This window comes from Podarcis tiliguerta (assembly GCF_965153285.1).
Source record: "Podarcis tiliguerta genome assembly, chromosome: 12".
Classification (NCBI taxonomy): Eukaryota; Metazoa; Chordata; class Lepidosauria; order Squamata; family Lacertidae; genus Podarcis; species Podarcis tiliguerta.
The window spans coordinates 368,224-392,118 of NC_139545.1; the positions used below are offsets into that span (position 1 = coordinate 368,224).

The window sequence follows — 23,895 nt, forward strand, 5'->3', positions numbered from 1 at the left end:
TATTGCATTCTGATGTTGAGCTTGTAGTCCTAAACAGGTGAAGTGGTGTCTGAATTTGTAGGATATGGAAGTTTCACCTTTAATGGACATGAAATCTGCTTTCAGTAGAGAAGTGACATACAGCATATGTAACAGTGGAGGATGCAAGACCTGTCTAGGATTCTAAGATAGCATTTGATCTGATCAATTCATGTTAAAATCTAATTTAATCCATTTTGTTTCACATGACTTGGGTCTGATATTTAAAATTACAGAAATCTGTACTTGCTTTAATGTAAGTTTTCCACATCTTGCAAATGTCTGTGTAGGACTTCTGTGCTTTATCAGCTACATTAATCAACTCATATGTGTCCTGCTTTTAGAAACAGAGCAAGTTTTGCTCAAGAATGTTTGTTTTTACTCATGCTATTAATATTTTTTTTAATTGTATGTATTTTATTTATTTAAATATTTCGAAACCCCACTTTCATATAAAATATTGCAAGGTGGAATACAGCCTTAAAACACAATACTACAACAAAAATCAATAGGAACATCTAATACATCAGTAAAAGCTGGATGGCAAAGAATCTGAAGTTCAAAAGGCCTGTCTGAACAATACAGTTTTTGAAGGAATGGGTTTCCAAAACCCAAAACTGACTGTGCAGGCAGTTTGAAACTGAACCAAAATCCTTATTTTTCCTTAGCTAAAATCTATTAACTTAAGCTCTGAGCTCAATGCGTAAACAAATGTCCGGCTGTAGAGACAAGTGCTCAGAGCCCTCTCCTTTATCAGTTGTGACGGCAACTATGGCCTTCACTGTACCAGTAGTAGAACAGAACAGAGAGAAGACACGTCAGAACTTTATCTTATGTGCTGACCACAAAATACGCGCAAGACCAATATCCGGGGGAAACGCCAGAGTGTGTTCCCGCAGATGATGACCTATTCCTCCCAGATAAGAGTAGGAAGAGGAAGATCCTTTTATGGTCAGGAGTGCAGGAAGGAAGATCCTTTTATGGTTGAGAGTACCAGTGCAGGAACATATGTGATGTCAACCTGCGTACGTAGGCCGATGTAGTTGGGCTCCTAGGGGAGGAGTGAGAGGGTGCCTGGAACTGCATGAAACCTGTCATTTCTTTGGACTTGCTGGGGACTAATCACGCAAGTGCCTTCTGCTATCCAGAGAGCAGAATAAACTCTTTCTTTGAACCAACCTCGGTGTCATTTTGACTTCCTTCCTCCTGTCCCGGAGCAACGCAGACCCAATCGGTGAACTCCAATAAGGCTACATTTCCAGATGATGAAGGGATGACTCCTGCTAAACCTCTATTAGACAGTCAGATTGGACCCAGATTGTTTTGGACCCTGTGAATTAGCACGAAAACCTTGAACCTGACCCAGTAGCAAATTGGTAACGAGTGATGCTCTATCAGCAGTGGAGCATCAGAACATAATCGTATCAGATACATTATTACTCCTTTTACAATGGCTCCAGTAATGTACATTTCCCCCCAAGCTTTTCAATCAGTACCTAACAAGCCTGTTCCATTTTTCAAAAAAACGTTTTTCAAAAAACTGCTTCTCTAACCTTCACCATATTGGTGAATTTCACAACAATGGGGTTATTAGTTTCCCAGTTTGCACAGATTGTTATCCATATCATTACTAAAAGGTTATTTTATCATGTTTGTGTCTTTTGTTAGGCTTAGGTCACCAAAACTATATAATTGGTTAATCTAATTGCAGTTTGTATCCCTTTATTATTTTAATTTCATTTAATATAGTTGCCCAAAATTTTTAGGACAAGTTGAATCATGTAATTTTCTGATTAATAATATGTTAGTTTTATCAACCAAGCTATGTTTTTTTTTTTGGTTTTTTTAAAATTATGGTAGATTTAATAAAAAGAGAACCTATGACAAGTTCTTCAAATGTGCAAGTAACCCAGCCTTCTCTCAGGTTTTCACACATACAGCAACGAAGTTCGATTCAATATTATGTGTCAGCCTTGCCCTTTTCCTCATTCTTCAGATGGGCCATTAATCTTTTAATGATTATTAATGTATGTGTTCATTTGCCACTTTATTATTATTTTCAATTAAACACAAAACTATTCTAGGGATTAGGAGAAATGTTCCTAGGTGAGAGTGTATTGGTGCTATCCACAATTTTTTCCCGCTAAAGATTTGCAGAACACATTACCTTAAGAGCTTGACCATGAAGAAATAAAGGTCTGGCTTTAAATAGATCAGCAATCTTTATTTTAGTCAGATTTTAGGTTTTTGTTGTTGCAGCTGGAGCTATTACAACTGCAAGATTTAAGTTGCTTAACTACCAGCCAATGCCTTGTCAATTTCATCGAAGGAAGTTCCTCAGTGACAGTAAGAGCTGTTTGACAGTGGAATGGACTCCCACGTGAGGTGGTGGACCCTCCTTCCTTGGAGGTTTTTAAGCAGAAGTGGAATGGCCATCTGCCATGGATGCTTTAGATGAGATTCCAGCATTGCAGGGGGTTGACTAGATGACCCTTTGGGTCCCTTCCAACTCTACAATTCTATGATTCTATTATCTGTCATTTTGTTTTGTGAATGGATGTAGTGGCATCCTAGAGGTATTTCCCTACTTTTCACAAAGTCTCTGACCACCCGCACTCACTGTTCCTTTGGTCATGAAATGATGAGCATTGTGTTTCTAATTCACAGCTATTCTAAGAAAAAGCAAATATTTGCTCAGTATATTCTACTGCATATTTGTAGACCCTACTCACTTCTCTTTAAATTGCTCGTGCCATTTTATTTTTGATGAAACAGCAATATAGCCAATGTGAAATTCAGGGGCGATAAACCCTCTGGCTCTTCTCCCTCCATCTGCCTTAGTAGGCTTGACCTCTTGTCCTAGTTGTCATTCATGTTCTCAATGTGATTTCCCACTGTTTTGAATCAAGGCTACTCATGCATTTAAGAGACGAAACGTATTTCAACCAACTGAGAAAGAGGAAGAACAAAATTGCTTTACTGATATTATTCTTTCCACCACTTTGGAAGCCTCAGTTCACTTTTCTCGGTGTGGCCCTTTATTTTATGAGTCTGCTGGATCAAGCCAATGGCCCATCTAGTCAAGTGCCTGCTCTCCCCATTGCCAACCAGATGCCTCTTCTGGGAAAGCCGCAAGCAGGATCCGAGCACAAGAATCTCCTCCCTTCCTTTGCTTTTCAACTATTGGTATTCAGAAGCATTGCTGCCTTTAGCTGTGCAGGTAGAGCAGAACCATCATTGCTAGCATTATCACTAGCCTCTTTTAAAGTCATCCCAGCTGGTGGCCTTCATGAGTGAGTTCCATAGTTTAACTATGTGCTGTGGGAAGAAGGAATTTCTTTTATCTGTCCTGAATCATGACATCTAGTGGAGCTCTTCACAACCTCTATATGTTTTAATGGCCCTGAAGAATTTAGCATTGTCAGCAATCTTGGCCACCTATCTCTAGCTCATTTATGAACAAATTGAGAAGCACAGGTCTTAATATTGCTTATTGGCGGAGAACTGTCCATTTATTCCTTCTCTCTGCTTTCTGCACCTTAACCAATTCCTCATTCACAAGAGGACCTGGATATTCCTTTTCTTGGGTGCTAGAGGAACTCTCAAGTAAACACAGTTTGCATATGTTAGTGTCTGAAATTATATGCTGTTTTCCCCTTACTGATGAACAAAATGAACTTGCTTTATTATAGAAGAAGCAGAGAATTTTGGATAGAAACAGATTCCCTCACTCCGAACAAGAACACCTGTGTTGATAGAAAGGGTGCTGCATAGCTAGATTGGTAGTGTTAAAAATCTAAATGGCACCGCTTACTGGTGGTAAATTATAACAATATACAAAGCAATCAGTGTTTATTGTGTTTTAATGGTACTACAAGATCTGCCACCTCAGGATCCTCACTACTCCATATCTTTTCTGATTTGTCCTGCTGATGACTACAGGAAGGTCTTAGTGGTGGGGCTTTCATTATGCCCTAGAAAGTTCTATTATCCAGGACTGCAAGAAGCTATGGGTGGCATTGCTCACAGTTCCCAGAGTTCCTAGAGATGGTTGAAAGGACTTTAGGGAATAAGTCTAGATTATGTTGTTGATTGAAGAACATTCCAGTTGACAGAGGTGGGTGAGTCTTGTTTTCACATTAATCTGTGATTTATTTATTTTAAAAAGCTCCATGTGGAAATTTGTATTTAAATGTAAATTTTTATCACAAAATATTTTATCACAAAATGTTTCCAGGCACTTTGACTTGTGCCTGGAAACAGACCAGTAGCCTGTGAAGCTGTTCTAGCAAGGAAGTCACCTGCTCCCTATTGTTGTTGTTTAGTCGTTTAGTCATGTCCGACTCTTCATGACCCCATGGTTCAGAGTGTTACGATATGGATGCAATGCAGCTGCAAACTGCTAGCTTGAAAACGTCACATGATGGGAATGTTGGAACTGTCTGTGGGAAACAGTGGGACAGTCAGTTCACAGGGCAATGCACCGGAATTTGCTCAGAGTGTAATTTGAGACCTTCCTCTTGTGTTTGTACAGGAAGTACAGGAAGTCTTTGTCACTTGTTTGCCGGAGTCTGAAGTGAGCAGACACGTTTTATGTGATGCTGAAGAGTCAGAAATAAACCATGTAAATAAACGTTTCTGACTATCTCTTTCCCCTGCCGGGGAAGCAGGAGTGGGTGTGCTCTTCCCATGCTGGGGAGGGTCGCCTATTGAGACCTAGCCTGAGTTGCTGGGGAATGCAGCCTGGGAGGTCATCGGAACTCAAGCCGGGTGCCTGGGAGGGTTGCCAGCTTCTCCCGATAGAGGCTTGATTTCCAACGCCAGGCACTTCTGTCTTCCACTGCCTCCTGCAGTTTGGTCAGACTCATGTTTGTAGCTTCGAGAACACTGTCCAACCACCTCGTCCTCTGTCGTCCCCTTCTCCTTGTGCCCTCAATCTTTCCCACCTTCAGGGTCTTTTCCAGGGAGTCTTCTCTTCTCATGAGGTGGCCAAAGTATTGGAGCCTCAGCTTCACGATCTGTCCTTCTAATGAGCACTCAGGGCCGATTTCCTTAAGAATGGATACGTTTGATCTTCTTGCAGTCCATGGGACACTCAAGAGTCTCCTCCAGCACCATAATTCAAAAGAATCAATTCTTTGGCAATCAGCCTTCTTTATGGTCCAGCTCTCACTTCCATACATCACTACTGGGGAAACCATGGCTTTAACTATACGGACCTTTGTTGGCAAGGTGATGTCTCTGCTTTTTAAGATGCTGTCTAGGTTTGCCATCGCCTTTCTCCCAAGGAGCAGGCGTCTTTTAATTTCATGACTGCTGTCACCATCTGCAGTGATCTTGGAGCCCAAGAAAGTAAAACGGTAGGGTCACTTAGTTGGCAGATCCTGAGTATGGGGCTGTTTGAGCCAGTTGAAGTTTCTGAGCCCTTTTCAGAGTCAGTCCCATGTTGGTTGCACTGCAGAAGTCCAAACGGGAGTGGAATAGGGTTGGGTTGGAAGTTCCAAGCTGAATTAACTCTTAGGGTTCTAGAAAATGTTTTAGCAATGTGTTCAAGCTCCCACATGTATTGCGAGGGCAGACTGCTTTTCATAAAGTTTTCATTTTTTGTGCACCAGAGTTCACATTGTCATATCTCTGTGTCTCTGACCTGCAGATGTAGGACAATATTGGATACTTTATCATCTGAGCTATGGCCATCCTACATGGCATTTCTATACCATGGTGGTGCATTATGATTCGGTGCTAGGTTACACTTTGTCTGGTGTTTTGTTTTGGCAATATTGGTGGGGTAGTCATCAGTGTGGGGGCAGGTACCATAATCCTTCCTCCTTGTGGCAGTTGTTAAGAGAATGGTCATGGATTGAAGGAGTAAAGGACACAGTGTAAATGTGCTCCTCTGCTCTGCTGCCTACATCCGACCCACTGTTCCACTCCATTTCAGCCATTCTGTTGGATTATCTGAGATGTTCTACTATCTAGCATATTTGTCATGGGGTGGCATAGCTGTTGTTCTGCCAGTGTCTCACTGAACGCTAGGGTCACTTAGTTGGCAGATCCTGAGTTGTGCTCTTCCCAGTCACTAGACAGGCTTGTTGTGGCCTTACTGGAAAGCTTATAGCTAAGACCAAGACCTCTAAAGCTGAGAGGCTATTTTCATATTTCTAGTTACAGGTAGGTAGCCATGTTGGTCTGCAGTAGTCGAAACAAAATAAAAAAACTTCCTTCCAGTAGCATCTTAGAGACCAACTAAATTTGTTATTGGTATGAGCTTTCGTGTGCATGCACACTTCTTCAGATACAATTCAGATTCGTGTGCATTTTGTTTAGGCTATTTTCATGTAAGTGTTCCAGGAAGATATTTCAAGAAATAACACAGTGCAAAATCTCTTACCAAATTTAACTGAAGTAGAGTATTATCTTTGTACTTCATGTGCTGAGTTAGTTTGAGTCATCTGGCCATGCTGAACTTGAGGTTTTGCAGATTCCACTTTGACAAGGCACCAGAGAGAAGCAAACAAATAAAAACAAGCGCTACTGCTAATCATTTTGGGAAACAGAAAAGACAGCAAATTAATTTAACTTACCACAGTATCAACCGATGTGAACTCAAGGGTTTTTCAGACTCTTGAGGGTTGGGTTAAAGTGTATGTCTTTCACTCTGCTAATTGATCTTCTTCTTCTCTGGCGATCACTCGTACCCATGTTTTGCAGATTCTTAGGTATTCCCAGTCACTAGACGGGCTTGTTGTGGACTTACTGGAAAGCTTGTAGCTAAGACCAAGACCTCTAAAAGCTGAGAGGCTATTTTCACATTTCTAGTTATAGGTAGGTAGCCATGTTGGTCTGCCATAGTCAAAACAAAATATAAAAACTTCCTTCCAGTAGCACCTTAGAGACCAACTACAGTGGTGCCTCACAAGACGAAATTAATTCGTTCTGCGAGTTTTTTCGTCTTGTGAATTTTTCGTCTTGCGAAGCACAGTTTCCCATAGGAAATGCATTGACGGTTTCCCATAGGAATGCATTGAAAAAGGCGCAAGACGTTTTCGTCTTGCGAAGCAAGCCCATAGGGAAATTCGTCTTGCGAAGCAACTAAAAAACAAAAAACTATTTCGTCTTGCGAGTTTTTCGTCTTGCGAGGTACCACTGTAAGTTTGTTATTGGTATGAGCTTTCGTGTGCATGCACACTTCTTCAGATACAATTCAGATTCCACTTTGAGGTTTTGCAGATTCCACTTTGACAAGGCACCAGAGAGAAGCAAACAAATAAAAACAAGCACTACTGCTAATCATTTTGGGAAACAGAAAAGACAGCAAATTAATTTAAATTACCACAGTATCAACCGATGTGAACTCAAGGGTTTTTCAGACTCTTGAGGGTTGGGTTAAAATGTATGTCTTTCACTCTGCTAATTGATCTTCTTCTTCTCTGGCGATCACTCGTAGCCAAGTAAGATTGTCTTCCATGAATGTGGTCTTAACAGTGAGTCCGTAAGTGACTGTGGAGGCCAATTGTGGATCCATACGTCCTTCCACAGTAAGGACATAGGTTTCCAGGTAGGAGTTGATCATGGTGAGGATTTGTCAAATGTGCTTTCCTCTTAGCTCATTTCTCCCTTCCTGAGTTCGTTCTTCTTCAAAGTCCATGACACCTTTGGTAAAGGCTGTTCTCCAGTTGGAGCACTCACAGGCCAATGTTTCCCAGTTATCAGTGGTTATACTACATTTTTTAAGATTTGCCTTGAGAGAATCTTTAAACCTCTTTTGTTGTCCACCAGCTTTCCATTCTTAGATTGGGAATAGAGTAGTTGCTTTAGAAGACAATAAGCCCATTTCAACATACTGTCAGGGTTATAAGATACATTTTGATTCCTCTCCTCTGGAGTATTGTTTATGATTTTTTAAGCCTTCGTTTGTTCTTTCAGGCTGAATTGCATTTCCGCTTTACAAAATTCCTTTGTAAATAGCATTGTAAGAAATAATGTATACTCTCTGTATAGGCCTTTATTTATTTATTTATTTATTTATTTATTTATTTACCTTCTTAAATATTAGTCTATCAATAAGGGGGTAGATGTTACTTCCAAAACAATGAGAAACTGTTTGAAAATAGTCAGAAAAATTAATTTGTCCTATTAATCACTTACAACAGTGGGGTTTGGGGGGGTTTTGTGCTTTTTTTGTGCTTAGAAAGCTTTCTGCCCAGGGTACTCTTTTCATCTCCACTCATTTGCTAAGCTGATCTTTCATGTCTATTATGAAAGCCTGGACAAACACAAACCCCTGTGTTGCAAAATGTAACAATCTGCAAAAACGCAAACACAACACGCTGGCTAATAACTGTTAATGAATATATAATCAGTTATGATGCCATTCAGAATATACGAAAAAGGCAATTCAAAATGGTGTATATATCATACAACACATCTCACAAAATATACAAGTAACTACAAGTTATTACATGTATCAGAGTCAAACAAAGAATCAAACAAATCAATGAATAGTGAGGACCTCCAAGCCGTCTCTCAAAGGAAGACATCTCTTTGAGACATCTCAAAAGGACAGTATATCCGGAATAGTTCCTTCTATCTCATTATTCCAGCAATTAGTTACCCATGATTTGGAAAAGCTAGAATAGAAGGGCCCTAGAACTAGGGACAATCTAACGAAGTCACAACATACCTGTCTCAATAACCTTTCTAATGACACCAATATAGTTATTAAACCAGCAGACAAAGGAGTATTATTATCCAGAATAGACAACAGTATGTGGAAGAGGCCACAAGATTATTTTCTGATTCCCCTTTTCTATGTTCAAATGGCCAAAGATCCCACAGATTCTATAGCGACCATTCTAAAAACAGTATTACAGCATGCATATTCAATAGGGGTGATTGACAAACACACTTTCGAGTTTCTCCTGCCTTCTTATCCTTGTATGCCCATTTTTTTATTGTTTACCTAAAATCCGTACGCTCCCTGCCAGGTAGACTGATAGTATCGGGTTCCGGTTCCATTCTGGAACCCATTGCCAAATATTTAGATTCATTTTTACAACCTTTTGCCAGGGACTCTCCTGCCTACCTACAAGATACGGCTCATTTTATCTGTGCAATAGAGCATACTAGAGTTACTGAAATGATATTAGCATCTTTCGCTGTAGCCTCCATCTATACCAATATCCCTCTAGATGAAGCACGGTTCATCATCAGTCATCTCTGGCAATCATGTTTGGACCCCTCTCCCCCTACTGAATTCTTACTTGATATTCTGGACATACAGTAAATGCAAATGTAGTGTTAGAAAAGAATTATTTTCGGTTTATGGATCAATTTTATTTTCAATCGCAGGGAGTAGTGATGGGATCTCCTTTAGTCCCCTAGTCCCCTCAGTAGCAAATATTTTCATGAATTCTTTTGAAAAAGCTCATATTCTACATCACAACCCCTATTCTTCATCTTTATTACTTTATTACAGATACATAGATGATTTATTTTTACTTTTCAGCAACAGTTCTTGGCATGAATTAATTCCATCCACCCTTCTTTATCCTTTTCTGGACATCATAGTTCCATTTCATGCACATTCCTAGATGTCGAAGTCATCAAACAGGATGGCTATCTGTCTGTTAAACCTTATCGGAAGCCCACCGACTGCAACTCTTTACTACATTATTCTTCCTTTCATCCTAGACTTCTTAAGGACAACCTACCATATGGAGAATTTTTATGAATTAAAATAAACTCTTCATTTAATCATGATTTTCTTAATAGTGCGGATGCTCTTTTGGATTCTCTCCGCTCTAGGGGATATCCTATTTCAGTCATTAATATGTCTAAACAAAGATCCATACTAAAGGACCGTTCAACACTCCTCACCCTGAATCCATTATCAACGTTGAACACTCATCTCACGGGATCGTTAGAATTCACCACTTATGCAGATAGAATTATTAGGATCATTCACAAACATTGGCACATTCTATGGACTTTCCCCTCGTCGGCCTTAGGACTAAGTCTATTAAGAACATACTGGTGCATACTGATATGACTCCCACTCATTCCATTGTCAATACCAGCCCTACGGTCATTATAAATGTGGCAGATGTTCATCCTGCCCCTTCTCGTTACAGATTAAAGAGATTTATGACAAAAATTCTAGCTTTAGGTTCACCATCCGTCATTTTAGTACATGTCAAACTAAAGATGTAGTTTATCTCATCAGATGTCTGTGTAACTTACTGTACATTGGTTCCACAACATGAGCAGTCGGGGTTCGCATTGGAGAACATTGTTCCTGTATAAGGTATGCAATAACGGAGGCACCTCTGGTTGAACATTTCATTACACATCACCATTCGGATACAGATTTATTATTTACAGTACTATGGGTGAACCAGAAGAAACGTGGGGTTGGTCAAGATTTTGAACGTTTATTGCGTCAACAAGAAACCCATTTAATCTATTTGTTTAAATCCACATATCTAGGGGGATTGATTTCAAAACTCAACTTCAATTGTTTTATTTGAAATCTGTTGTATGTAAAATTTGTTGTATTCTAATACTATTTCAAAACCATCCAAATCTGTTATATTTTAAGTCTGTCACTTTATGGGTTGTCTTTGCATTGTGATGCTAGAATTGACGTACTGTTCCTTTAAGTTTCTTTACATTGTCTTCAATAATTGTTATTTGAAACACCTGTGGTCAACTTTATATGTCCTATGCATTTGTGTTGTAAGCATCAGCAGCTACACTATCCAGTGAGCCCTGATCCACTAGTATGAATATTTCATTGATAATTATTCGGTATGTACCTCTTTATATATATTTTGTTCTACTGTATAACTTATATGCAGGTTGCTCAGTTTTGTTGTCATTCATTGCTTTCAGTGCCTTATATTCCATTTCTAGCCGATGAAGACTTTATCCCGAAACAGTTGAACTATTCCGGATATACTGTCCTTTTGAGACTTCGGAGAGATGTCTTCCTTTGAGAGATGGCTTGGAGTTCCTCACTATTCATTGATTTGTTTGATTCTTTGTTTGACTCTGATACATGTAACAACTTGTAGTTACTTGTATATTTTGTGAGATGTGTTGTATGATATATACACCATTTTGATCTGGCTTATTCGTATATTTTGAATGCCATCATAACTGATTATATATTCATTAACAGTTATTAGCCAGCGTGTTGCGTTTTCATTTTTGTAGATTATTATGAAAGCCTGGCCTGATGCAAAGGGTTCTGGAATGTGTCCTAGAGCAGCAAGGAAGAAGGGAGCTCCCAGGAATCATTATCTAGCCGTCATGACTCTACCCAGGCCACAATCTTACTTGCCCTCCTCCATGCCCCCTTGTATGGTTTTGTGCTTGAACCTGGGTCTTGCCTGGGTGGAGGATGGAGAAATGGCAGCAGTGGCGGTGGCAGCAATGTGCAGAAATATTATGCAGCTGGATGTAGGCTACTTTGCAAAGCACTTGCTCCTCTGGCACCACCCACCTTCGGCACATGGTTCCAGAAGGGCTGCCCAAGGTGGTTCACCTTTGTTCTAGGACGGGCAATCCATTCAAAAAGACCAGTTGGGCTTCCTCATAGCCCCAGATGAACAGAACCCCTTCTTCATACCTCTGTGGCTGCACACTGCAGGGGACAATCAGTAATGAAGGTTCCACTTTCACAGATCTTCTCAGTGAGAAACTTCAGAGTTAGAGAACACAGCAGAAATCATGGTTGTGAGAATCAGCTAGTGATTATTGCTGATGAGAAGAATGATGTGTTCATTGAACAAAGGTCACCCTGGCTTTGGGGACCTTAACACAATGGTACATTACAAAATCCTTCACTGAATTATGTGTGAGGAGAATCAGAACTTACAGGGTTAAACAGTTCTGTATGTTGTCTCACATTCTGAGGCATGGTTTTGTTCACATACGGGTGAACCCTGAGGTGTTTAAGTCAGCGCTAGTATTGTTCGAGCCGGGAGAGACTAAGTTATTATTCACACACAAGGCACCTTTTCTGCTGCTGCAATACTCTGCGATACTCTGCTAAGAGCTGAGGAAGAGAGCTCAAGGTTTCTATCGGCACAGGAAGAAGTGTGCCAGGCGCATTATACTCTACCTTTTTCCTGGGGTATAGATTCAATTTGACATACACAGATAATAAAACGGATTGTATCCTACTCACAACCTATTTTTCTTTGCCCCTTTAATATTGGGACTAAGTCGGGGCATGGAGAGCCCAGGGGCATAACATGGGGGGCAGGGGGCCGTAGCTCTGGGCACATGATTTTGAAGGGACATGAGTCAGGTGCCCCCACACGGGAATTCCTGCCCTGCCTGCCACCAGGGGTCTGTGGGCCCTGGAGTCAGGCCTTGTCTTGCATGATGCCCCCGTTGAACTCCTCTTCTGCTTGCTGAATCTGGCCAGCGTTGGCGGGGGGGGGGGATGTACCTACCAAGGGCTGCATTGGCCATCTGTCTCCCCTCTGTGCAAGCAGGTGGTGCAGTGTGGCCCCATGAACCTTCTGTGCCCCGTGCCCACCCACCTGGGTGCCAACAAAGGATGCAGTGCCACTGGGGAGCCAGTGACCCATGTGAAAATTCAGTTGTTGGCGGAGCCAGAGGCAATCATTTCCTCTCACACTTTTTTTTTCTGCCACACATCTCTTCCTCTCCCCCTTCTCTTCCCTCCCTCTCCAGTCTCTTTAAGAAAGGGAGAGACTGAGAGAGGGGCAGTTGTTCAGAAGCACTTGCTCTGTGCAAGAGTTTAGGAGGTGGTTGCAATAAGGTGGGGCAACGTTTGCCTCTAATAATCACTGCTAGTTTCTAATTGCACCAAGAGTTGGAACATGGATTCAGCAGCTTCTTGGGTGCCACCTTCCTCCCCTCCCCTCCCTGGAGCTACTGCTGCTGTGTGTGCAAAATTCAGAAAGGTAACATGCCAGCACAATACACATGAACCATTCGGGCAGCTGTAACCTCCGTCTCCTGCTCTTTCCACAAACTGGATTCAGCTGCAGTTTGCTTCTCTGTGTGCACATGCTCAAGGCATGTCTGACATCTGAGAGCCAAGAGTGGGCATAAGACATCTAAGGGGCCCAGAGTAAGCCAAAAGGGACCCAAGAACACATGAGAGACTAGTGAGGGACCTTTGGGCCACATGTATCCAAATGCTCCAGGTTCCCACCACAGCAAAAAGAACATTCTCCACCAACCAGACAATGATGCAGGGCATTTCTGTATCTATTAGCTTAACAGGGGGACTGAAGAAACCTGTTGGATAAGAAGACTATGAGATCAAATGTATGCAACAAAGTTAACTATCTCTCACAGAAGGCTGCCTATATGAAGATGAAAAGAGGAAGTGTGGATAAGCCCTCAAAGCACCATTTGTTTCAAGAGTATAGCTGAATTGTATGCTTTGGGGCAACAAGTGTACAGGAGTGTCATATTTATAGGTCAAATTAGCATGATAACAGTTAATATTTTTAACAGTAATTATCTCAAAGAAACAGTGTTTGTATAGAAAACAGACATTACCCCCAAAGACTCCTACAGCTGTAATTTAACTGTAGTCTAACCCAGTTTGTTTTGGAGCCCTCAGTATAACAGGATTATTTTGGCATTATATAGAAAGCACATAGTAATGCTTCTGACCAATTCCCTCTTAAAAGGGAGATGGTATTAGATGCTTCAAAAATATTCATTATGGTGCATTATGTATATAAAAAGCAAAGACTATCATCCAATTGCAGTTAGTAAATTCTAAAGGCTTGATTCAGTCTCCTCTGTCTAAAAGCACTGAACATGCCTTCCCCTTACACCAGTGTACATTGCAATTTCATCACAAGCAGCTGCAGAATCCAATGCCAGGAATAGAGTGTGTACAAACAGTTTTGCTAGTTCCAGGTACTCACAAAGTTTCCCCAACCATTCTCTTTTTGTTGGGATGCTGTCTTCTTTCCAATAGCTAGCAATCAAAATTCTTGCCACTGTTGTCGCGTATAGAAATAAGTTAGTTTTATCTTTTGGGACATCTTTATCTAGAATTCCTAATAGATATGCCTCTGCCTTTTTTGTGTGTGATGTCCTTATCATTTTTTTAAATTTCGTCATGGATCATGTCCCCAAAGGTTTTAATCTTTGGGCAAGTCCACCACATGTGGTATAACGTACCTTTTGTTCTGTTACATTTCCAACATTTGTCATTGTTCCTTTTATTTATTTTTGACAATCTGTCAGGGGTTAGGTACCATCTGTGGTGAATTTTTCTGAAATTCTCCCTTAATAAATCACACGCAGTAAAATTTATGTTTTCCTTCCAAAAAGTTTTCCATCTTTCCAGATCTATCTCATATCCCAAATCGTGCTCCCATTTTAACAGGTTTTCCCCTTTCGTCTCTTGTTCTAAGATGGTTTTCATTAATAAGCTATAGATTTTTGCAAGTATTTTTTTATCGCTTTGCAATATTTCCTTTTCTAATTTTGAGGTTTTATTTTCAAATTCCCCCTTTTTATGTCTTTTTCATATGTTGCTTTTAATTGATAATATTGTAACCAATTTATTCCAAATGTTTGTAATTGTTCATAAGTTTTTAATTTAATATTTCCGTCTGCATCCTCTAATATTTCCCTATATATTATTTCCCTATAATCCAAAACTATGGTTATGAAGCAATGGGAGTTCTTAAATGATTATTTACAAAACCAGGGCCCGACTACAAAAATCTGGTTGTGTTTAGAATAATCCTGTGCGTAATATAAAAAATACAAAGTGAGACATTAAGGAAATCCAATGGGAAAATATGAAGAACAGAGGTTCTGACGAACGGATTATTAAAAACGTGTGAGGTAAACAGTGGAAGTCTTTTTTAAAAACACACACACTTTATTTAAGGTAGATAAGGACAAGATGAAATTATACAATTGAATATAAATATAGATGGGAAACGGCTATGTATTGTGAGTACTTATCTACTTAAAAAAAATTCCACCTATGATCTTTTTCTTTTACTTCTTTATTCTTCTTTTTTCTGATATCTTATCTTTCATTTCACCGCTTTATTATGAATAGCATTTTATAGAGGTATAAATAACTGTAAATATGAAAAGAGACAAAATATTCTCTTAAGTTTTTTTTCCTTGGTTAGATGTATTTTCTTTTTCTTTTTTTATTTTGTTGTGAATATATATGTTTTCTCATTTGTACTTAATAAAAATATATTAATTTTTTAAAGAAATGAGTGTGTACAAACACACAGCTGTATCTACTAGGCAACTCAGTCAGATGGGTAGTGTACAAATAATAGATTGTTATTAAATTATTATTGTTATTACTTTTTAGAGGGATTTTGCTTTTCTGTAGCTTAACATGTACTATTTTGATTCTGGTACTCTCAGCAGATCTGCCGCATATGAACTACATGACATGGATATTAGACATTAAACTTTCCCACTAATCAAATAGTAATTGGGTGAGCTGAATGCTCCCAAGCATCAGTTCTTGAGCTGGCTCTTGTCGGATTCCTTGCTCACCTTCAGAGATTCTCTCATCTGTCATGCGCTGCATTAAAGAATGCTCTGGATTTCTAGTGCAAGGCAGGACATCACATACCTGGTCTACTGTCCCACATTCAAAGGAGACCCCTCTTCACCTCTGTCTTTCTCTCTGCTTTCTGGTCTGCCCCTCAGGGCTCAGAACACATTGCTGATAATTATTCTACCCTGCCCAGGCCACCAAAAGAAGGTGTGAATAAAAGTGTCCTATGCCAACTCAAGAAAAAGTGGAACCTCAGCTAGGACAGCTACTCGACAGATGACCATGCAGTTGCTTCCAATTTATGTTCATTTATTGGCATTCCATTAGAATTCATGTGCATTTGGCAACTGAACTGGTACATGAAGGCACAAAAAGGTCTTTACTCTGGTGTATATTCTACATTCCGCACTCCGTAGCAGACTCACACTTTTGTCAATAGCTTTGCACAATGAACCACTCATCCTCTCAATATTTCAGCATGATTTTACAAAGAGTATTCTTACTGATGGGGGGCACCTGAGAACAGTGTTCTTCATCATTACATTTACTCTTCTGAACCCACTGCCTACAATGAATTGCTGTCACAATTAGACATTTAAGAAAGAGACTGCCTGCCTGTAAATTATCTCTTGACTTTAAGGGAAGAACCCAGCAGAACCTTGCATTATGTATTAACAGAACTGTAGCAAATACTTTTTGGTTCCTGCCAACTATTTGTATGTTAATGTAAACACAGATAACTTACCAAGAAATGAAACTAAATGGATGAGTGAACAGAATTCAGTGCATCTTCAGGCTTTAAACTGCCATTTTAGGGTTTATTCAATAACAGCTCAGCACATTCTTTAAATTGGGCTCCAAATGATTGCAGCAGGTACTCAGCAAATGGTGTCACTGGATACTAAAACTACAGTCCATTGTATTTCTGTATGGAAAAATCAATGAAAGTTAACTTATTATTTGTTCAGTTCTGCACACAGTCTTGAAACACTGATATATTTTTTCACAACACCTCCTGGAATACTGTCTTGGCAATATTTCATATATGTCATAGATTTGATGTTTATAGTTTTGGAAAATTAATTATGAAGCCACATTCATAGTTACTGGAGCACAGTTCTTCTTTTAAGATGTACATAAAACCCTCAATATTCACAAAAGCTGTGGCAGAATCTTTTCTTGCCATTTTGTCATGCATTATTTGTATTGTTGTTACATAAAAAAAAGTCATTTACTAAGCAGCACTTTAATCTCACAATAGAAAAAGAAATAAATAACATAATGATCAGTAAGTTACAAACCAGTGCAAAAGAATCACAAACCCATTAAAGAATGTCATCATTCATAGCTTACACAAAATTTAGAATGTTTCCAATAATGCATGTTATTCTACAGAATACATTTACGCTATTAAAAAAAATCAATAACTTGTTATCAGCTTATTGACCTTCCCTAGTCCTAATATAATTTGTAAATTACAATGTCCCATATCATTAGCAACCAACCTGGGTATAACTGGTTTTTGAAGTTATAACTGACCTTCATGTTACATTAAAATGATTGACGGTATGAATGATTCAGGTTTTTCAAGCACACACTTGATCTTGGGAGATCAATTTTTCAATAGGGATCACACTTGGAACCAGAAAGATACTTTGTTTTCCCACTATAATTTTAAAAGACTTATTAGCAATTATTTATCATGTCCTTACTGGATTATGCAACTCTTTGTTCTCTCTTTATGTAGCAAAATCATCCATTATTTAGGCATCCCAGATATTCCTTGTTTATGTGACATCAGTGGGGTATGAGATCAATGGGAGCATACCATCTTGTTTGACATAGTTACGGTTCTTATCTAGATTTTACAAAAAATAAAAGGAACTATCTGAATAGGCCTCAGGATATAAATGTTAAGTAAAGCCAGTGAGGAGTGAAACCATGTGAAGTTAGCAGGAAGTAGCTTTCTCTTTCCTCTGTTATTACTATCAAAAAATGGGACTTAAATTGCCATCCAGGGCTGTAGTCTGTTCTTTCAGAAATCCAACCTCTGAGCTGAAAGTCTTTTGCATCTCAGATAATATTATTTCACATATCTGTTGCTGGTAGCTTCATCTCCTGCCTTCACCTGTTCCCTAAAGAGGTGGTTTTCAAACTTCTTATCTTCAGTGGATTTTTTCCATACCAACCTTTCCTACTGGAAACAGGATCATAGCGCAATCACTGATACAACCTTTCAATTTTATTTTATTTTTAAACCTGGTCCTGTTAGAAAGCAAAATATAAGACTAAGGACTTACACCGTGAAGGCATTCCACACAGAGGTGTCTGTGAATTGGAGATCAGGTTCAGAGATCAGACAGAGGTGATCCCATAAAGGACCATGTTGCAGCCTTGGAGTCATTCTGGACTTACAGCTGTCCATGGAGGCGCAGGTCAATTTTGTGCCCAGGGGGCAGCTGTTTACCAGCTCCATCTGGTATGCAGGATGAGACCCTCTCTGCCCACAGACTGTATTGTCAGAGTGGTGCATGCTCTGGTTATCTTCTGCTTGGACTACTGCAATGTGCTCTACGTGGGGCTACCTTTGAAAGGGACTTGGAAACTACAACTAATCCAGATGCTTTGAGCTACATCTTAAAGGGCAATCATTTGAAGTTATCAGAATGTTTATAGTCAATAGCACCAGTTGTCTCCAGGATCCTCAGGATCATCTAATAGCATTGGTTAGTTGTATGTAGTGTGAAGGGGTTTATTTGTTTGAATGGTAAGTGAGGGAATCAGTTCTGTAGTTGCCTACACCCAAACTGCTAATATGTCATGCGACCATTCAGACATAATCCCAAACCGTGGTATCTGGAAATGAACAGGCTCATATGACCTTTGTGCACTCATGAATCTTTCCCCACCAACTTTCCTTGCATTCTGACAGAAACTGCTGGTCCTGATCTGTGGCAAATTGTAGTTTGCCATTGTGTATGAACCCATCAAACTATGTATCTATCTATCTATCATCTATCTATCGTTTTATAATTTTCATTATTACGATTTCCAAAATCACATTCACGTTCAAATATACATTTCCACAGTTAATATCTTTCTTTTAATAAAAACATTCCTTGACTTCCCTTCTTACCCTTCCCTAGTTCTTTTAATTTTCCCAACGTTCCTGAATATTCTTATATATCCATTTAGTTCACTTTCTCCCCTATTCTTCCTTTATTATTCTGTTGAATTTACCTTAATGCTGCTAGTGTTTTCACTTATTTGCAATTATTTTCCAAATATACCACAGTTTTTCCACTCCTCTTTACATACTTCTTGCTCTCTTATATTACTAGTTAGACCTGCTAACCCATCAAACTATAATTTGCACAGAAACCTTAGTTTGCTGGGATCAGACAAAATTACAAGCTACAGTTAGCACAAACCAGGAGAAGAAATTTCTAACCTCAGCTTGTAAGGGGAGGTGGAAGGGATGAGTGTCTAAGTGTATTGTGGATAAAATTATGGGGCCTACATAGAAGCTTTGTGTCTATAACCAGCAAACATTAGTGTTGCATACTCTCTGCATTTCTATTTTCCCCCTTCATCTAATTTATTTTCAAGTTAACAATATACCAGAATTCTCATATCTGCGATATGCAGTTGTATATAACAAAGCAATCAACCTTAATGTGTATGTGTATTTGTTGCTATTATCTTGTTACTGAATATGCATCATATAATCAGTTACAAGATAATAGCAATTTTTAAAAAGCTGTAAATGTTTACATTTATGTTGGAGGGAATGTAGTAATTAATGTGCTTAACGACTGGCCCTTGTGGACATTCACCAGCCGCCCATAGAATTGTGCAGATCATTATACTCACCACCATATTGCTTTGTGAGTGTGGAGGAGGCCGCTCCCTGCTTCAAGGCCCTTCTCCATCTGGCCTAGGGGACAGAGCCCACATTTACCTACAGCTAAAAGGCTCTAGTAGGTCATTGGGACACTGCTGCTGCTTTGTGAGTGTGGAGGAGGCTGCTCCCTGCTGAAAGGCAGCAGCAAGTAGGAATGTGTACCAACCTCCTTGCTGAACCAAGGATTCCCTGGCCAAGCTGCTTCAGGTCGTGGCAGAAGTGCTCCTTGAGACACTTAGTTTGATTGTCCATGGGGATTTTAACATCCATGCCGACACGACCTTACAAGGGGCCACTCGGGACTTCATGGAAAGCATGGCCTCCTTGGGGCTGTCCCTGAATAAGTTTGGCTCAACTCATAGTGTGGGCATGCCTTAGACCTGGTGTTCATCTTTATGAATGTGGGTTATCTGACACTAAGTAAAAGTGAAACAAAAGAAGTGCCATAGTCAGATCACTTCCTGGTGCAACTGGACTTCTCTGCAACCCTTCCCCCTGCAGGGAGGTGGGACCGATTCGGATGGTCCACCCCCCACCACTTAATGGATCCAAATGGTTTCCAGAGTGGTAGGGGATATTTTATCCCAGGTTGATGGCCTTTCAGCTGATTCCCTGGTGACCCGTTGGAATGCGGAGTTAACCAAGGTTATCGACTGTCTGGCTCCAAAGCACTCTGTCTGATTGCATGCAGCCTGGACAGCCCCGTGGTTTCCCCTAGACCTGAGGGCAATGAAACAATCATTGAGACGTCTGGTGGTGGAAAACTCATTCTGAATTGGACCGGACACGGGTTAGAGCTCAACATCAAGCCTACCAAGTGGTGATGGCAAAGAGGACCTTCTTCACCGCCTCTATTGCATCTGCAGAAAACAGCAGCAGGAGACTTTCAGGTGGTTCGTAATTTAACGGAACCACCTTTGCCATCGGGGCCCAGTAAGGACCCCTAGATCTCCTGCAATGATACAGATAAAGTTTACAGATAAAGTTGCTCAGATTCAGAAAGAGGTAGACTCCACCATGGGAGCAGGGCCAGGGCGGGAGAGTGCTAGAGTCCTGTCTAGTCAAGTTGCGTGGCATCAATTCCAGTCTGTTACCTTTGAGGATGTGGACAGGCTGCTTGGACAAGTAAAACCGACCACCTGTCTCATTGATCCTTGCCCATCCTGGCTCATAAAATTGAGCTGGGAAGGGCTGGGTAATGGGCTCTGCAGGGTGGTGAATGCTTCCTTCTGTGAGGGAGCCTTTCCAGACCCACTGAAAGAGGCGGTTATTAAACCACTTCTTTAAAAAAAATATCTTTGGACCTAGAAAATATGGCCAACTATCGCCCAGTCTCAAGTCTTCCATTCTTGGGAAGGTGATTGAGCGGGTGGTTGCTGAACAACTCTAGGCATGCCTGGAGGATGCAGACCATTGGATCACTTCCAGTCGGGATTCAGGCCTCATCATGGGACTGAAACTGCCTTGGTCGCACTGGTCGATGATCTCCGGCGGGCTGGGGACAAAGGTGAGAGCTGTTTCCTAGTTCTGCTGGATCTCTCAGCAGCCTCTGATACCTCTGACCATGACATCCTTCTGGACCATCTAGAGGAGCTGGGAGCTGGGGGCACCGTTATACAGCCTTTCTGCTCCTTCCTCCTGGGCCATGTTCAGAAAGTGGTGTTGGGGGGTGAGTGTTTGGACCCCTGGGGTCTCACTTGTGGGGTGCCTCAGGGTTCCATCCTCTCTCCCATGCTTTTTAACATCTACATGCAGCTGCTGGGAGAGAGCATCAGGGGTTTGGGCTGGGTGTTCATCAGTATGTGGATGATACCCAGCTCTACCTCTCTTTTAAATCAGAACCAGTAAAGGCGGTGAAGGTCCTGTGTGAGTGTCTGGAGGATGGATGGCGGCTAACAGATTGAGGTTGAATCCTGATAAGACAGAAGTACTGTTTTGAGGGGACAGGGGGCGGGTGGTTGCGGGGGACTCCCTGGTCCTAAATGGGGTAATTATGCCCCTGAAGGACCAGGTGTTCAGGAAAAGTCAGAAGCCAAAGGCAGTATAAGTTTCTCAACTAACTGACGTCGAGGGATATTTGCTCTCTGCTGAGAACTCCTTTCAAAATGAGTGTTTTAAGGTTTTTGACAGAATTATCTCTGAAATTAAAAACAGATCTCAGATATATGGTACTGTTTCATCAGATTTCAGTTTTCTGACAGGGAAAGTTTTAAATGAAAGTCTAACATCCCATCTTGAAAAATGTGCTGCAGATTTTGGTACCAAGTACAGCTGAGACAATGATACAGTGGAACTGGTACCTGGAGGAGCTTCTTTCAAATTTCAAGCAGCAGAACTACTTGAAAACATTGGCATAGCTTCCCATTTAGATATGTTGAAATGTATAGCCAAGTATGGGTTAAGAGATGTTTATCCTTATAGCAAAACAGCACTGAAAATATTTCTCACTATGCCAGTAAGCGTAGCATCTTGTGAACGTAGTTTCAATAAATTAAAACTCATAAAAAACTACAGTGGTACCTCTGGTTAAGAACTTAATTTGTTCTGGAGGTCCATTCTTAACCTGAAACCATTTTTAACCTGAGGAACCACTTTAGCTAATGAGGCCTCCCGTGCAATTTCTGTTCTCATCCTGAAGCAAAGTTCTTAATCCAAGGTACTAATTCTGGGTTAGCGGAGTCTGTAACCTAAAGTGTTTGTAACCCGAGGTACCACTGTACTTAAGATCAAGTATGAGTGAAACCAGACTAACAAATCTAGCAATCTTGTCCATCGAGTATGAACTAGCATAAAAAACAGACTTTGATAAAAAATTTACAGTTTTCTTCGATTAAAGAAAGAGGAATAAAGTTCTAATCACATCAGATTTCATTGAGGAGATTGCTACTTAAAGCCAGAGTTGGCTTAACTTGACTTTTATTTATTTTTTCCAAATGACAACTCTTGTGAATAAGAACTTGTAACTTGTCACTTGTGAATAATAATAAATTTTCTTACTTTATATCAACCAAATAACACAGATATTGTGAAAGTAATGCCATTTTACATCCTATAGTATTATAATATAAAGTTATCATTGTGGACAAAATCACTATGATATTGTTTGTATGTTTTATTTAGGCCTATCTGTGCATTGTTTTACAACTGAATTACATTTTTAAAAACTGTCAACTCACATCAAAATGTCATTTTCTTTGCTGAAACCTTTTATTAAGAAATAATAAATTTAATATTGGATTTTCTGTGAAAGTATTCATTACAAGGTGAAGTGTGTGAGAAATTGAATGGGTGGAGTGGGGTTAGAGGAGAGGCGGAAAGAAGAGCTAATTTGTCTGTGGCTAGGGAGCCCACTCTGGACGGTTCTGCCAGGGGTGCAAGATAATAATAATAATAATAATAATAATAATAATAATAATAAATTTTATTTATATCCCACCCTCCCCAGCTGAAGCCGGGCTCAGGGCGGCTAACAACAATAAAACAGTACAAAGGTACAGCACAAACAACACTCTAAAATCATTCATTATAAAATTAATTAATTCAAGCCACTGGCAACCATTGGGCCAGAGCTCCGCGAAGATTGCCGAGGGAGGGAGTCAGGCTGTGCTCTGGCCAAAGGCCTGGTGGAACAGCTCTGTCTTGCAGGCCCTGCAGAAAGATGTCAAGTCCCGCAGGGCCCTGGTCTCTTGTGACAGAGTGTTCCACCAGATTGGAGCCACGGCCGAAAAAGCCCTGGCTCTAGTTGAGGCCAGCCTAACTTCTCTGTGGCCTGGGACCTTCAAGATGTTTTTATTTGAAGACCGTAAGTTTCTCTGTGGGGCATACCAGGAGAGGCGGTCCTGTAGGTACGAGGGTCCTAGGCGGTATAGGGCTTTAAAGGTTAAAACCAGCACCTTAAACCTGATCCTGTTCTCCACCGGGAGCCAGTGCAGCTGGTATAGCACCGGGTGAATGTGATCTCGCAGCGAAGACCCCGTAAGGAGTCTCGCTGCAGCATTCTGCACCTGCTGGAGTTTCTGGGTCAGTCTCAAGGGCAGCCCCACGTAGAGCGAGTTACAATAATCCAGTCTGGAGGTGACCATCGCGTGGATCACAGTGGCTAGGTCAGGGCGAGAGAGGTAAGGAGCCAACTGCTTAGCTTGCCGGAGATGGAAAATGCCGCCTTTGTTGTAGCTGCAATCTGCGCCTCCATGGAAAGGGAGGTGTCGAAGATTACACCCAAACTCTTAACAGACGGTGCTGGCACTAATTGCGCCCCCGCAAGAGATGGGAGTTGCCCCCCCAATCCCATATTGTCCCATCCCAGCCACAGGACCTCTGTCTTCGAAGGATTTAGCTTCAACCGGCTCCCACGTAACCATCCAGCCACAGCTTCCAAACATCTGGTCAGTGTGTCTGGGGCTGCGTGAGGATGGCCATCCATCAA

The 23,895-nt window shown here is 40.7% G+C and overlaps 1 protein-coding gene and 1 long non-coding RNA gene across 4 annotated transcripts in view; both read left to right on the plus strand.

Annotated features, from left to right (window-relative positions):
* ADCY1 (adenylate cyclase 1) overlaps window positions 1–23,895 on the plus strand; it is a 182,014-nt gene that overhangs the window by 12,251 nt on the left and 145,868 nt on the right. The window lies entirely within an intron of this gene.
* Window positions 10,796–10,992, plus strand: LOC310660713. The gene is made up of 2 exons (XR_014503620.1): window positions 10,796–10,827; window positions 10,933–10,992. It is a non-coding gene; the product is annotated as an uncharacterized lncRNA (long non-coding RNA).